Source organism: Acinonyx jubatus, chromosome C1 (genome assembly GCF_027475565.1).
Source record: "Acinonyx jubatus isolate Ajub_Pintada_27869175 chromosome C1, VMU_Ajub_asm_v1.0, whole genome shotgun sequence".
NCBI classification, from domain to species: Eukaryota; Metazoa; Chordata; class Mammalia; order Carnivora; family Felidae; genus Acinonyx; species Acinonyx jubatus.
Genome location: NC_069381.1, coordinates 18951481 through 18968299, shown reverse-complemented (window position 1 = coordinate 18968299; position 16819 = coordinate 18951481). Strand labels below are relative to the sequence as shown.

At 45.7% G+C, this 16819-nt stretch overlaps 1 protein-coding gene across 2 annotated transcripts in view; it reads right to left on the bottom strand.

Annotated features, from left to right (window-relative positions):
- Window positions 1-16819, bottom strand: part of MAN1C1 (mannosidase alpha class 1C member 1) — a 139803-nt gene that overhangs the window by 54111 nt on the left and 68873 nt on the right. The window lies entirely within an intron of this gene.

Below are 16819 nucleotides of genomic sequence, written 5' to 3'. Positions count from 1 at the left end.
AAAACTAACACATGAATTAGACATACATACACACAAATAAATAGGGAAAGTAAATTTAGAGGACACAGAGGCTCTGCAGGGGGAAGGAAACTACACAGGGTAATATCCTCAAAGAGACATGTTGCATCCACAAGATAAGAAGGGATGCTCAAAATAGAACATTCACAAAATAAAACAGAACTCTTGGGAATTAATACACAGTTTGATAATTGAAATAAAAAAAAAAACCTCAACTGAAGAGCTGGAATATAAACTTGAGGAAATTTCTCAGAGCAGAACCAAAAAATATATTGTTTTAAGCAGGAGGGAGGAAGAGAGAAAATAGAAGAATAAGAGATTTAGAGGACCAGGCTCAGGAAGTCTAACATTCAAACTGTACGAATTTCAGAAATGGAGAAAATGAAGGGAAGTAACTAATCAAAGAAATCATTCAAGAAAACTTCCCAGAACTGAAGGACATACATTTGCATACTGAGAAGGTCCCCTGATTTCCCAGCGCAATGGCTAAAAAGAGATTCACACTAAGACACATCATCATGAAATTTCAGAATATCGACAACAAAGATTAGATCCTATAAGCTTCCAGAGAAAAGACACAGATCACGTACAAATGATCAGGTATCAGAATGGCATCAGGCTTCTCATGAGGAATGCCAGAAGCTAGAAACAATGAACCAATTTCAAAATTCTGAGTAAAAATGACTGTCATCTTAAAGTTCTTTATTTAGCCCATTAGCAATTAAGAGTGAGATTGGAATAGAGAGATTTTCTGATTTTAAAAGTTTCAAATATTTTACCCCCTCAATTCTTCCCAGTGTACTCTTTTCCCAGAAACTCATGGATAGGGTAAACTGAGAAAGACATGGGATTCAGAAAAGTTAGGCTTTAAAACAAGAGGGACTCGGGGCGCCTGGGTGGCTCAGTCGGTTGAGCGTCTGACTTCGGCTCAGGTCATGATCTCACGGTCTGTGAGTTGGAGCCCCGCATCAGGCTCTGTGCTGACAGCTCAGAGCCTGGAGCCTGCTTCAGATTCTGTGTCTCCCTCTCTCTCTGCTCCTCCCCTGCTCATGCTTAGTCTCTCTCTGTCTCTCAATAATAAATAAATGTTAAGAAAAAAAAATTAAAAAAAAAATAAAACAAGAGGACTCACAGCTAACATCATACTTAACAGTGAAAGGCTGAAAGTCTCCTCCCCTAGGAGGAGATCCTGTTCCTTAGATTCAGGAACAAATAAGGATGTCTGCTGTGCTTAACACTGTACTAAAGATTCCAGACAGGGCAGTTAGGCAAGAGAGAGAAACAAAAGGCTTCCACACTGGAAAAGAAGGAGTAAAACTATCTGTTTACAGGGACACCTGGCTGGCTCAGGCAGTTGAGCATCTGACTCTTGATCTCAGCTCAGGTCTTGATCTCAGGGTTTTGAGTTCAAGCCCCATATTGGGCTCCACGCTGGGCACAAAGCCTACTTAAAACACACACACACACACACACACACACACACACACACACACACACACACACACGCACACGCACACACACACATACAAAACCTATCTGTTTGCAGGGAGCATCATCTTACACATAAAAATCCCTAAGGAATTTTAAAATCCTAAAAATTAAAAGATCCTAAATCACTATTAGAGTTAATAAACCAGTGCAGCAAGGTTGTAGGATACATTAATACACAAAGATCAACTATTTTTATAAACTAGCAATGAACATCCAAAAAATGAAATTAAGGAAATAGTTCCATTTACAATTGGACCAAAAAGAATAAAATACCTAGGTATATGTTTTTTTTTAATTTTTTTAAAACCTTTATTTATTTTTTTGAGACAGAGAGAAACAGAGCATGAACAGGGGAGGGTCAGAGAGAGGGAGACACAGAATCCGAAACAGGCTCCAGGCTCTGAGCTGTCGGCACAGAGCCCGACGCGGGGCTCGAACTCACAGACCGTGAGATCATGACCTGAGCCGAAGTCGGATGCTCAACTGACTGAGCCACCCAGACGCCCCCCCCCCCCACGTATATGTTTAATGAAAGAATTTCAAGACCTGTACACTGAAGACTAGAAAAAATTTTTGAAAGAAATGAAAGAAGACCTAAATAAATGGAAAGATGTTCCGTATTTGTGAATTAGAAGACTTTACTCATGTCAAGATGGCAATGCTCCCCAAATTAATTCAATGTAACTCCTATCAAAATCCCAGTGCTTTTTTGTTTTGTTTTGTTTTGGTTTGTCTTGCATAAGTTGACAAGCTGATCTTGAAACTCATATGGAAGTACAGGCGCTCATACAAGGAATAGCCAAACATTAGCCAGAACGATCTTGAATAAGAAAAACAAAGTTGGAAGACTCACATTTCCTTTTTTAAAAACTACAAAGCCATAATAATCAAGACAGTGCGATACCGGCATAAGGACAGGCCTGGAGATCAGTACAACAGAACTGACAGTCCAGAAATAAAATCTTCCACAAAGTCAGTTGACTTTCAACAAGGATGCTAAGACCACCCCATGGGGAAAGAATAGTCTTTTCAAAAAATAGTGCTGGGACAACTGGACATCCACGTGTAAAAGAATGAAGTTGGACTCCTATCTCACACCATACACAAAAGGCAACTCAAAATAGATCACAGTTCTAAATGTAAGGGCTAAAACTAAAACGCTTTTGGAAGAAAACATAGGAGTTTCATGACACTGGGTTAGGCAATGGTTTCTTAGATACGACACCTCAAAAGTACAAGTAACCAAAGGAAAAAACAGATAATTGGACTACATCAAATTAAAAACTTTTATTGAAAACTATACAACCAAGAAAGTGAAAGACAACCCACAAAATGGAAGGAAACATTTGCAAATTACGTGTCCAAAAGGGACTAGTCTCTGGAATATAGAAAGAACTCTTACAACTCAACAGTAAAAAAAAAGATCAATTACCCAATTAAAATATGGGCAAAGGATTGGAATATACATCTCTCCAAAGAAGATATACAAACGGTCAATAAGCACACAAAAAAAGATGCTCGACATCATTAGTTGTTAGGGGAATGTAAACCAATGGGGCGGCTGGGTGGCTTAGTCGGTTAAGAGTCCAACTTCGGCTCAGGTCGTGATCTCACAGTTCGTGGATTCCAGCCCCGTGTCGGGCTCTGTGCTTATAGCTCGGAGCCTGGAGCCTGCTTCACATTCTGCGTCTTCCTCTCTCTCTGACCCTCCCCTGCTCTACTTGGTCTCTGTCTCTCTCTCTCAAAAATAAATACACGTAAAACAAAACAAAACAAAACAAAACAAAACAAAACAAAACAAAACCATTATGAGATTACTTCATACCTGGGATGACTATAATGAAAGGGATGACAGACTGTAACAGGTGCTGGCCAGGACGTGGAGAAAACGGAACCTTCGTAAGCTGCTAGTGGGAATGTAAAATGGCGCAGCTTCTTTAGAAAACAATTTGGTCGTTTCTCAAAAAGTTCAACATAGAGGTCTCACATGACCCAGCAGGTCCGCTCCTAGGCATCCATGCCCGAAAGACATAAAGACATTCGTTGACACAAAACTGTACATGAATGTTCACAGCAGCATTATTCATAGCAGTGGAAACAACTATGGTGGAAACGACTCAAATGTCCAGAAACTGATGAATGGATGCATAAAGTGCAGTATGTCTGCAATGAAATATCATTCAGCAATAAATAGAAATGAAGTGATGCATGCTCCAGTAGGGATGAACCTTGAAAACATGATGCTCAGTGAAGGCAGCCAGGCACAGAAGTCCGCAGACTGTATGGTTCCATTTTTATGAAATGTCCAAAAAAGGCAAATGTTCAGAGACTGAGGATAAACTGGTAGTTGTCTATGGCCGGGGGTGGGAATGGGCACAAGGTTTCTTTTTAGGCGATAAAAATATTGTAAAATTAGATTGTGGTGCTGTTTATACAGCTCTGTATACATACTAAAATTCACTGAATTGCACACTTAAAAATGGGTGAGTTTTACAGCATGTAACTTATAGGTCCACATTAACTATTAAAAAATAAAAATAAGAAAGGTGCAAAGATCCCCAGAGAGAGCAGCTGTGCAGCAGGTCTAGAGGTCAAGTCTCCGGAATGGAGCAGGTCAGAGGCTCAAGGAGAGACCTCTTCAAGAGGATGAAATCGATACCACGCCTAATGCACTTGAACACAGGGAGAGGAATTTACACTGCAGGGCGAATGTAAGTAAAGACAGGGGTGATAAATGTAACAAACTAAGTAGCAAATGTGGGACATTTACAAACTGCAGGGAAAACAGCTAGGTAGGAAAGAGGAGGAAGTCATACTCTACCAGGATCAGTCACGAAGAGCTGCCATGATGATGTTAAACACTAGACAATCAATATTTTGTTAATATTTTGTAATAGAAGGGAGGCGCCTGGGTGGCACAGCCAGTTAAGTGTCCGACTCTTGAGCTCCGTTCAGGTCATGATTTCAAAATCTCACAGTTTGTGAGTTCCAGCCCCGCATGGGGCTCTGCACTGATGGTGCAGAGCCTTCTTGGGATTTTGTCTCTCCCTCTCTCTGCCCCTCCCCAACTTGTGCGTGCTCTCGCGCTGTCTCTCTCTCTCTCTCTCAAAATAAATAAACTTAAAAAAATATTTTGTAGCAGAAGGAATAGAGAATGGGAAGTGTGTGTGTGTGAGAGAGAGAGAGGGAGAGAGACAGAGACAAGGAGATAAAGAGAGGGAGAGGGAGAGAGATGTGTGCATAAAGTAAATAAAGCTACGAATAGCCAAAATGAAATCGAAAAAAGGCTGATAATACCAAGGGTGGGTGAACTGGAATTGGAACTGGTGAGGATGGAAAATGGTGCAGCTACTTTGAAAAAGATGGTTTGGCAGTTTCTTACAAAGTTAAACATGCACTTAATATATGACCCAACAATCCCGCTGCTGGGTATAGACGCGAGAGAAATGAAAATACACATCTGCACAAAAACTCGTACGCGAAGAGGCGAAGCAGCATTATTTATAATAACCCCAAAGTGGAAACAACCCACACGTCCAACAGGTGGTGAATGGAAGAACGTTAAATGAAAAAGCAAGACACAAGAGTACACGCTGATTTTACTACACTTATTATTATTATATTATGGTTTTTTAGAAGAAGCTCTAGAAGGTTCAAAGTAATCTAGGTTGACAGGAAGCAGATTAGTGACTGCCCAAGCCAGAAGTTAAGGAAAATATGAACCACAAGGGAACATGAGGGAACTTTCCAAGATAAGAATGTTCTGTATCTTGATTTTGGGGGGTAGTTAAAACCATCTGTCAAAATGCACTGAACTGTGCACTTAAAATGGGTACGTTTTACTATATGAAATTATACCTCAATGTAATTGATTAGTAAGCGAAAAAAAAAAAAAGGATAGAGCTATTTCATTGGGGTTAAAACCAAGGAGACATCATGGAGGAGGTGGTGTGTAAGCTTAATTTTTAAAAATGAATTTGAGGGGCGCCTGGGTGGCTCAGTCACAGTTGAGTGTCCGACTCTTGATCTCAGCTCAGGTCTTGATCTCAGGGTTGTGAGTTCAGGTCCCACGTTGGGTTCCACGCCCAGCGTGGGACCTACTTAAAAAATAAAATAAAATAAAGTGAAATAAAAATGAATTTGAGAGACCTACAGAAGAAAGGGCAAGGGGCCTGTCAAGCAGCACAAACAAGTGTGGTCGAGTCTGTTAGTTGCTCCCTAATATCCACTCTCCCTTGATTTCCAGAGAAACAGAAGCCAAAGCTTTGGCTGAGCACATGGCCATGAGAATAAAGGGTGTATCTTCAGCCTCCCTTGCGGCTAGGTGCAGGCAAGTTTTGGTCAATGGGATATAAGTGGCAGTGGTGGGTGCGGCCTCTGGAGAGTGTGTTTGAAGGGCAGCAATATTATTCTCTCCCTTGTTTTCCCTTCCTGCTGGCTGGGATGTGGATGTGATGACGAGGGCTGGAGCAGCCACCTTGGATCACAAGGTAGAAGGCACCACTAAGGATGAATGGACAAACCTGGGTTCCTGTTGAGAACGGAGCTATCATACCAGTCCTAGACTGACTACCCGGACTTGTAAGAGAGAAAGAAACTTCTATTCTGTTGAAGCCACTGCTGTTTTGGGTTTTTAGTTCCAGTAGAATCCCATCCTAAGTAATGAAATGAGCAAAGGCATAACAGAGAAGTGCTCTTCTCCCAGTGCTGTAGGCTCTCCCAGACACCCACCGGCAGGCTGTGACTACACTGCTTGGGGGCAGGGCCCTGGGGTCCCTCTTATTTCTGTTTCCAGGGCTGGCACACGGCAGGTGTGCGGGGAAAACATCGAGTTGGCTGGAAGACCATGATTCAAGTTCAAGCATGATGTTATAGACTGAATGTGTCTCCCTAAAATTCATGTGTTGAAACCCTAACCCTTAAAGGGATGGCATTCGGAGATGAGGCCCTTGGGAGATAACTAGGGTTAGACAGGCCATGAAGGTGGGCCCTCTGATGGGATTAGTGTCCCTATAAGAAGGGACGCCAGAAAGCACGCGGTCCTTCTGTCTCTCTCCTTCCTTCCCGACATGTACACAAAGAAGTTGTGTGAGATGTGAGAGCACAGTGTGATGGCAGCTGCCTACAAGCCAAGAGAAGAGGTGTCAGAATGAAGCTCATGTTGCTGGCACCTTGATCTTGGACTTCTAGCCTCCAGAACTGTGAAAAAAAATACATTTCTCCCGTTTAAGCCACCCGTCGTATGCTGTTACAGCAGCCCGAATTAACTAACATACACAAGACACACTGAGCTTGCGCTCTGCGAGCAGGGGCCTGGATCCCCCTGTTCACCACCGTAAACCTTGTACCTAGCTCCACATGTGCTGTGGGATCTCAGGTGTTTGTTGAAGGGAAGAACGAAAAGCTGATGCAGTAGAAGTCTGAGGTTTCGAAGGTCACAGCCTATCTAAACATCCTTCTTCAAGATGCCTTCTGGGTACTGCCTCTCCTCCCTCACTCCCAGTCCATGTCCTTCTTGGGGTGGGATTGTCCAGACCCTAAGCAATGATGATCACGTGATCCAGACTCAGCCAATCCATACCTTTCATTTCTCTGGAAATAAGGAATAGGGACAGACAGAGCCATGGGTCCAACTGAAGCTTATCAGAGCTAATCTTGGGATTTTACTGAAACAATTAAGAAAATGGCACTTTTATACCACACAGGAAGCTAAAGTAGCTGTAGCCAAATTGTTATTATCGAAGAACAGCCAGTCTGAGCATGAAGGCAACTCAGAGAAAGTAGATGATGACCGAGAGAGAGAAAGACAAACCAAGTCTTAGTGACTTCATCTGATGCCTGGATCAAGCTGTGCCTGAAGTCCAATCCTAGTGATGTCAATCAAATGGTCTAGTAAATTCCTCTGGGCTTAAACCAAATGGGCTTGAGTCTTTGTTTTTTGTTTTTGTTTTTTGGCAACTCAGAGAGTACACACGAACACAGTTGACCTTCAGGGTCAATGTCACCCCTAAAATACATCATTTGGGGATAGTGTTGTCATCTAATACTGGTACCAGGGCACCACCAGGTCATTGCATGAACTCTACTTCCTTCTGAGTGTAGCTGACTCTGAGAACTCAAACGAGGTCTTGTTGATTCTACCTGGTATGTGACATTGTAAACCAATCTCACATTATCAGCATTGCAAAAATTCCCCTATAAAAACACAGGAGTCTGAAATGTTAATCTGGGAATTAGTGGACATTTATCTTCTTTTGGATCAGTATAATTTCCTCCCATTTTTTTTATCTGCTTTCTGAGCCACCTCATTTATCTAAGCTTTCAAAAGCTCATGCAAAACACATAATGCACTTCAGCTACAAAAATCAATGCTTGAGGATGTGTTTCTACCAGGATTGATACAAAAATTCTTATACAGCTTTTCTGAGGCCTTACTATCAAAATTTTTATTCATGAATAGAGCCAGAATAGTTTTACTTATAAACAAAGCTTCTCCCTAATTATCAAATCAGGGGGGAAATGTAATTTAAAAAATATATATTCTTTTGTATTTTTAAAGGGAAGGAGATTTATATTGGTTTGGGTTTCAAACAACCCTCTTTCCCCCCAACCACCCGAGACAACTGACTGACTTTAATTAAAGACCATTTACCCTGGGAATGGATTGCTTGCTGCAATTTGTACTGAAGAGACACATTTGCAGACAAATGGATTGCAGTCCTTAGATTTTGCTCCAACGACAAAAGAAGTGATTATGTTCCCCCATCACTTCCTCCCTCTGAAGAACTCTATTAAGAGAATAATTTGAACGGACTCTCTTCTACTCTGCATTTTAAAGTGCGATCTATTTCAGTGCCATCAACATTTTTTCCCATTTTAAAAAATGAGTGATATTTAAGGAGAAATGCCAGCTGGGTATATATTTGAGGAGGGGCTTCAGGAAACGCAAAGGTTTATATAACTGCCTCTGAAGTCCAGTTGCTTGCAAGCACTGAGTAACCTGTAGCCTTGGTTCGCGGCTGCAAATAGCAGACAGAGACAGTCCTAGAGCACAGGAGGAGACTAATCAAATTCACACGCTGGCTCTGGACACCTCGTTCTATTTTTCCATTTCCTGGCTGCCCACGACCGGAGGGGTTTGGATGGGGCTGTCTAAGTCCAGAGCCACGGAGTTTAAATGGAACTGTCGGGCCCTAAGGCTCCCTGACTTGTATGTGGTCTAAAAGGAGGCCTATGAATCTGCCTCAGAACTGGGCCGAAGGAAGCCGAAAGTGTAGGGAGCTCTCTGGTGCTGTGTTAAGCCCAGTCCAGGGGTGCCTTCTCTGTGCCTCCATAAAACCTGGGGCTGCTACATTATAATGCCTTATGTGTTTGCTATGCTAAAGGCCTGAGGGTGTCTTGAGAGCAGGGCTACTCTCTCTCTTTGGGGCTTAGCTGAGTAGCTGGCACACAAGTGGTACTCAGTACATGCACAATGGGTTGCTGAGTAAACACACGTCTTTAATTCTGTCCTTTTGGCTCTGAGCTCCGCACCAACAGTGACTGGGTGCCTGGTCAATTTATCCCCAATACAGGAAAGGCACATCCAGCCTGGGCCTGAGGTGACAGGAATCCTACGTTTTTCTCCCACAGTGATCCAGGAGCTGTTTGACTTTAGAGGTGTCAGAGTAGGAAGGAATCCAAGCGTGGTGGGTTGCAAAAGCGTTCCTGATTCTCCAACCTTCCCCGGATCCATGCCTTCGGCCACGTGACCTAACAGCTGCTCCCATCAAGAGATGGGAGTCTATTTCCTGCCCCCCCCCCCCCCCCCCCGTATCTAGGCTGGACTTCTAACTTGCTTGACCGACACAATGCGACGAAAGTGAATAAACATAAATAATAAATGTTCTGTGCGATGGCTCATTATACAGCCATAGCTAACTGATACACTGAGTTCAACGTTCCAAACAGGTGGGTACCCTGAGGGCCAGAGAAGGGAGGGAGCTTTCCTAAAACCACATCTGCCAGTGACAAGAATCCAGGTATGGGAACCACTCTCCCAGGGCCTTTCGACTGTACCGAACACTGATCTTTCTTCAAGTACCCATTTATTTCATCTAAGTCATTAACCCTCAGGATCTGAACAAAGGGCAGGAGGAGGCACATGAAAGTCATCACCAGCCATACAAAGTAGCTGTCGTTAGCTCCTAGCTTGCTACCTCTGAGGTTCTAGAATCATCCACCCCAAAAGCCACTGCGTTCCCACACGTTGTAACCATGTGTTCTGCCATGAAAATCAAACCACAAGGCTCTTTCCTCAATCTGCAAAAAACTGTAGAAATCAGTAGGATTTTATTTTATTTACTTATTTTTTTTAATGTTTTTATTAATTTTTGAGACAGAGAGAGAGCATGAGCAGGGGAGGGTCAGAGAAAGAGGGAGACACAGAATCCGAAGCAGGCTCCAGGCTCTGAGCAAGCTGTCAGCACAGAGCCCGATACGAGGCTCGAACTAAAAGACTGTGAGATCATGACCTGAGCCAAAGTCGGACGCTTAACAGACTGAGCCACCCAGGAGCCCCAAAATCAGTAGGATTTTAAATATTAAAAGTAATCTCTAAAAGGCACTTAGGACAGCATTTGACGCACAGTAAATGTTCAATAAGTGTGAGCTGTTATTATTAAATTCACTTCTCACAAATCTTTCTGACCTTTTGGTGCCTATCATTTGTCAACCAGCAGGCAGCACTAACATTTATTGAGTGCCTGTGGAGGCCAGGCCTTTTACATACATCGCTGTGGTTAATCCTCACAACGTTTCTTTGAGGTACCAACCCCATCTTACAGATGAGGAAACTGAGGCTTAGTGGGATGAACTTGCCCAAGGTTAGTAAAGTTGAGAAGTGGTGGGGGAGGAGTCACACCCCAGCTGTCTGCTGCAAGCCTGTGGGAGCACAGACCATGATTACTCATCTCTGTTCTCTCTAGTGCTTAGCCTAGAGTGGGGATTGAACAAAACTGCAGAATGAATAAACACTTAAATTCCAAGAGGTTCAGAGAGTATAGAGTTTCTTCGCTCCCCCACCATCCCTGTCAGAAGGGCTGACGTTTAAAAGACCGAAAATATTAAGCGTTAGTGAGGATGTGGAGCAACTGGAACTCTCACGCACCATCTCCCCCAACCGCCACCCCCTCACCAGATCCCGGGCTCTTGTGCTTGAAAGGACGTTTGCTGTGACCAAGAGGGCAGGGCAGCAACCGTGCCTGACTGATGAACACAACTGAAGAGGCCTTACAGAGCTGTGGTAGCAAGCATGGATTTTAGAGGTGGAATGGACAAGAAATACTGGTGAACACTCTAGAACACTAATGTGATCTGGCACTGTTACTTTCTGGAGGACTCACTGACTGTTTCTACAGACCTCAAGGAGCCCCTTACTCTAGGCTGGCATTGACACTCCAGTGCTGTCGCTGTTATGACTGCAATATAAGTGGGTGGCCCAACTGGAGTTTTCTAAACTCAACCGGCCTGCCTGGTCTTTGGTCACTTCCTCTGTAGGCTTCACCAGGTCCCCAAGTGTCCCCTCTCTTTGAGAGCAGGAAATGTCACTTCCCAGCCAAGCCTCACCATCTCGGAATAATCAAAGCACCAGGCACTGCCAGAAACACTGACTTTTGTTTCTCAAGTGGGAAAGGCTGTTCCTTCTCTGGAACATGGAAGCCTAGGGATTTTCCCCGATTGAAAGGTACATCAATGGACTGAATGTGCCCCGCCCCCAACTCCCCCCCCCCCCCCCCCCCGTTTCATCTGTTGAAATCCTAACCCCCAATGTGATGGTGTTAAGAGGTGAGGCCTTTTGGAGGTGATTAGATCGTGAGGTCTTAGAGCCATCATGAGCGGGCTTGGGGCCTTAATAAAAGTGACCCCAGAGAGCTCTCTCGCCCCTTCTACCATGTGAGGACAGAGAGAAAACAGATGGTTATGAACCGGGAAGCCAACCATTGAGCAACTAATCTGCTGGTGCCTTCATCTTAGACTTCTCGGCCTCCAGAACAGTGAGAAATAAATGTTTGTTCTTTCAGCCCGTCCCTGTGGTAGTTTTGTTACAGCAGAGCCCCAGAGGGATGCTATTTGGTGGGGGCAAGATGATCTTCCATCTGGTCCAGCCCTCCCTTGCTTAGTGACCTGGGGTGACTCAGTCCATTGGACACTGGCTGTGTTTCAGCTGGGCAGATCTATGGATTCCCGCTCCCCTGGGCTCAGGAAAATGCACGAGCCCAAGCCCCAGTAGGAGCCGAACACGAAATTCACCTGCGACTTTCTCAGATCCTTTCCAAGACAGTGGCCCTTTGGTACTGACTTCAGACTGAACTCCCACAGTCTCAGGTTCTAAGATCACGTCAGCAGTTGTCCAACGTTTTATATTTAAAAAACACTGTTAGGGGTGCCTGGCTGGCTCAGTCGGTGGAGCATACAACTCTTGATCTCAGGGTTTTGAGTTCAAGCCCTGCGATGGACGCAGAGCCTACTTAAAAGTAAAAAATACTGTCATGTGATTCTTCTTATTTAATCCTTCTAACTCTAATCCTTTGAGGCTAGCCAGACTTAGGAAACAGTCTGCCCATCTTCCAGATGAGGAAACTGAGGTCTGAGAGGTGAATTCCTGGCCTAGGCTCACATAGGCCTCCTGCCTGACTCAATCCAGTGCTCTTTCTACTATATACCTCAAATCCTCTTATAAATAAGGGGTCGTGGGAGCTTTTGTGTGCCCACAACCAGGTGAGACAGCGCTGCACCCATTTTACAGATGAGGAAACAAATCCAGGGAAGCCGAGTAAAATGCCCGTGTAACGATAGTAACAAATGGCGAAGCAAAATTCAAACCCGTTTTGAATCTCCCCAGCAGCAGACAGAGACCTACTTCCTAAAATCAGAGTTTACTGGGGTCCCAGTCGGGTGAATGACAACAAATCAGTAGGACATAACAACGCATGGTTGCAGCACTGACTCCAGAAAGCCGCTGTCGCACGGGAGGCTAGAGCTGCCTGAGGCCGGGCAGCTTCGGGAACGTGAGCTAGCTTCTCACAAGAGCCACCTTGAAAGAGGGCCATTTATGTTCTTCCAGTGGGTTTTGGTCGGATTCTTGTTTTTAACCACATAAATTTTGAGGTCAAATAAGATGAGACTATCGTTCTAGAAGGATGCAAGTCTGTCCTGGAAGGAAGGCTCTAGTATGTCTTACTGTCCCAGGCCACACTTTTGGGTTCTGCCCCCAAATACTTATTTTGGCTGGAGAACTTCACCCCCTCTGTGCTTTGGGGTACGAGTTAGTGTTACTGGCCCTGGGGAGACTGGAAGAACTCAACTGAGGTACACGCTGTAGCTGTCACCCGTTCCTGGGACACCTTTTCCACCAACCAAGCTCTGGCCGCTGCAGGTTACAGCTTCTGAGCGGCTCACAGAGAAACGAACAGAACAGCCTCCTGTCAGTAGCCGGTTCGAGGCTGCTGACGCAGTCTATCCCAATCACCTGCCAACGGGAAGCAGACGCCAGTGCCTACAATGGGGAGAGACCCCGCAGGCCCCCGTTTCCCCACACCCGCATCTGAACTGTTTACAGCTGCCTTCCCCGTGAGACGAAGGTCGGGGCCCAGGTCTGCTTTCTCTCTGAAATCTCCGTGTCTAATCCAATAGTGGGAACTCTGCAGGACTTCAACAACGGCTCGGGCAATCCGCAAGTGAAAGCGTGAATGAATGAGGAGTCCTGTCCAGTGACTGCTTCCCTGCTCCAGGGGCCCTGATGGGGACGACCGTGCAGATGACGACGATAAGGAGGAAGAGGTGAAACTGTTCAAGGTTAGAGCGAAGTTCTGGGCAGCGAGAACAGACGCTGACCTTTTTCAATCTCAAAGCCTGCAGGGGCTTTTCCCAGTCGACCCACACCCTTTGGAAGATCTCAACTGCATTGTCTCCTCCAGATCACAGTTACTTCAGAGGCAAACCAATTCTCTGGTTAAGGAAAAAGAATGTGAGCAGATCAACTGGTGATCGTCATCCACCCCCCAGGGCTTTTACAGAGAAAGCCCCCCAGTCTGGGCTCTGCAAGGAGCACTGGTGGGCCAAGTGGCAGCCGGAGGGGAGGCTCAGGGTCCAGAGCTTAGAGCGGCCTGATTTCAGTGCTTTGGAAATCTCTGCTGTTGTAGGATGGCTTTCTATATTGGCATTTCCGCTCCTTGGGTTTTAAAGAATGAGAAATCTGTGGCTGATCACATATTCAGCAACCAAGTACACTTATTCGAAGACCTAAATTGCAGAAATAACTCATGTGATTATTTGAATGAATAGGAGTCTGGATCATCAAGCTCAATCTATGGATAAATCAGGAAGAGCTAGCTGGGCGAGTGGAGGGCAGGCCCTCCCCAGCTGGCTCTTCTGCTGGGCCAAGACATGCTTTCTCTGCAAGGAGGCCAGGGCAGCAATCCTTGAGTCTCTGCTCCTTGGAGGTGCTTTGCCTTGATCTGCCTACATACCACGACCAGGGCAGAGCTTTGAAGTCCGAGGCAGCCAGAATCCGGTTATCCCCAAAGGGATGAGTCAGGCAGAGTGAGGGTCACGAGAAGCGCACCCCACTCTCACCTCAGGGCCATAAACCTGTCCTAGTGTTCACTGGTGAGTCCTGCAAAACAGGCCCCACCTTCTGGGCTCTGGCATTGGACTTGCCCAGTCAAGCAGTGAACCTCCATGGCCCCCATCCTGGAATCTGCCTTACTCACACCTTCTTCTCCCGGTGCACTCCCTCCCGAGGGCTCGGGCTGCCTCGCATGTGCCCAACTGTCCTCAGAGCGGCCTGTGAGGATTCCCCCGGCCAGAGCCCAGCTCCTGCAAGAAACCTGCTCTAGAAAGAGCCCAGATCAGCCCGCAGGCCAGCCAAGCCTGCTGAGTTGTGCAGAGATACTCCCTGCCCCCCTAACACGGGCCTCCAGTCACCTCAACTGCCCGGCCCTGGATGGTTCCCTAGAAGGCACCTCCCGGGGCCTGAGAGCCACATCTAGGTCACAGTGAACCTCCTCCAGGTCTTCCGTTCCTGTTCCCATTGTGTGACTGTGGGCGTGAGGGACATCCGAGAGGCCGGGCCTCAGGCAAGGCATTCACAGAGCTGGGGGAGGGCACCACACAGGGGGCAGCCAAGCAGACCTAACGTTTTGTACCAGCGACTTCTGGGGTCAGGGAGCTTGGGTTCCAATCCTGGCTTTGCAGTCTGCCCACCGTGTGATCCTGACCAAGGTATAGAACCTCTCTCTCTCTCTTGGCTTCAGTGTCCTCATCTGTAAAAATGAAGATGTTTCCGTACAGAATCATTTGTGAGATTCAATAAATAGTATGTTGAACGTGCTCAGCAGAGCGGCTTGTGGCAAATGCTTGAACATGTCAGCCAGTCCAGTTCTAAACACGTATCCTAAGAAAACAGTAGGACAAATATGTGAAGATTAGTGAGCTGGATTAGGAAATTCATTTTACTATTGCTTAGAATGGCAAAAAATCAGAAAGAGCCTAAATGTCCTATAAGAGGAATAAGAAAAAATTCTGCACAATGCATGTGTGTATATACAATGTGTGTGAATACCATACAACAGAATTCCACATAGCCATGAAATAGGACAATATAGGTGTTTAGTGTTTAACAGCTTGAAAAGGCAATCACAAAATACTGAGTGAAGATTACAAGCCAGTACCTAATTGTATGATTCTATTTATGTAAAAATAATATTTATATCGGGGTGCCTGGGGGGCTCAGTCGGTTGAGTGTCCAACTTTGGCTCAGGTCATGATCTTGCGGTTCATGAGTTCAAGCCCCACGTCAGGCTCTGTGCTGACAGCTCAGAGCCTGGAGCCTGCTTCAGATTCTATGTCTCCTCTCTCTGCTCCTCCCCTGCTTGTACTCTCTCTCTCTCTTTCAAAAATAAACATTAAAAAAATAATAATACTTCTATCTATTCATTTTCATGGAGACCTCTCTGGAGATGCCCGTGAGACTAGGAGTCATCTCTGGGTGGTGAGACTTCAGGAACTTTTCTTTCTGGTTCTTACTTGTAATTTCCCATTTCTCTACAATGGGCATGTATCACATTTATCATTTTCTCAAAAAAAAAAAAAGGGGGGGGGGAATAGATGGAGTAATTTTAAGGGTAGAAAAGGATTTTCACACTCAGATAATTCCAGCATGGATAAAAGGATTTGTTCAACTTTCATCACTCTCCAACTGAGAAGAGACACAAGGAACGGCAGCCGTAAGAAGAGGGAAAACCCCATGTTTCAAGGTTTAGTGTCTAAGAAGAGCAGCTTGAAAATTAAAGTGTCTCCAGCCATCCTTCCCCATCGCTCCATCCTGAGGGACACCAACCTTGACCGTCAGCAACAAATCAGACGTGAAACAGGACTTCCTCTCGGGGAACAGGAAATCAGGGTATCAGAATGACAGCAAATTTCTATTTTACCTTGCCAAGAGACCCTTCCCGCTGAGAGGAGGAAATGTGGGGCACAAAGCAGCTCTCCGGAAGGAGGAGGGACGCTTTCGCAGGGTCAGCTGGAGGTCGGGGAAAACTGCAAAGTCTAAACATTCTTCATGTCATAACTTTGTCAGCTGTACTGAAGTTGACAAGATGCTTACCCAGCGCCTCAAGACACATGCCAAATTGACGTAGTTAGACGCGAAAGCTATAATAACTACTGAGATGCTTTAGCGAGCTCGTGTCCGGCGGCCCACCGCCTCTGCTCCCCACACGGAGGGCTGCACAGCCCCGCCGCCCTGGGATGGGGTCTCACGACAGGAGCCGGGTTGATTTATTCGCCCACCCATTTCCAGCATCGGCGCCGCGGCCAGTGCCAACATTGGATATGAGGGTCAGTCCGAAGCCATGCCTGCCTTCAGGAACCACTTTCTACCGCAGGGCGTGTTTTTCAAAGAGAAGAACACAAATCCAATTTACCTCGCAAAGGGAACGTGGGGGACTGGACGCTGGGAGAAAGATAAAGGGGAGGGATGGATAGAGAGTCTGTTCTGCCCCTCAGCTGTGGGAGAGAGAAAGGGGCCGAGGTTTCCTACTTTCCTGGCTGGATCCTACTGGTCAGAGAAGGGAGCGGGGATATGTTGAAGGGTAAGGAGCAAGGTCAGTGTGCCAGGTGGGGGCTGCAGGTGGGCTGGGCCATACAGGGAGCTTCAGCAGGGGAAGGAGGGAATTTGGGACCCGCCAGTGCCCAAGAAGATGGGCTATTTGTGATAACAAAGCTCCTCTGAGGCTTTTTTTTAATCGAAAGCATCCAAAATCCTCTC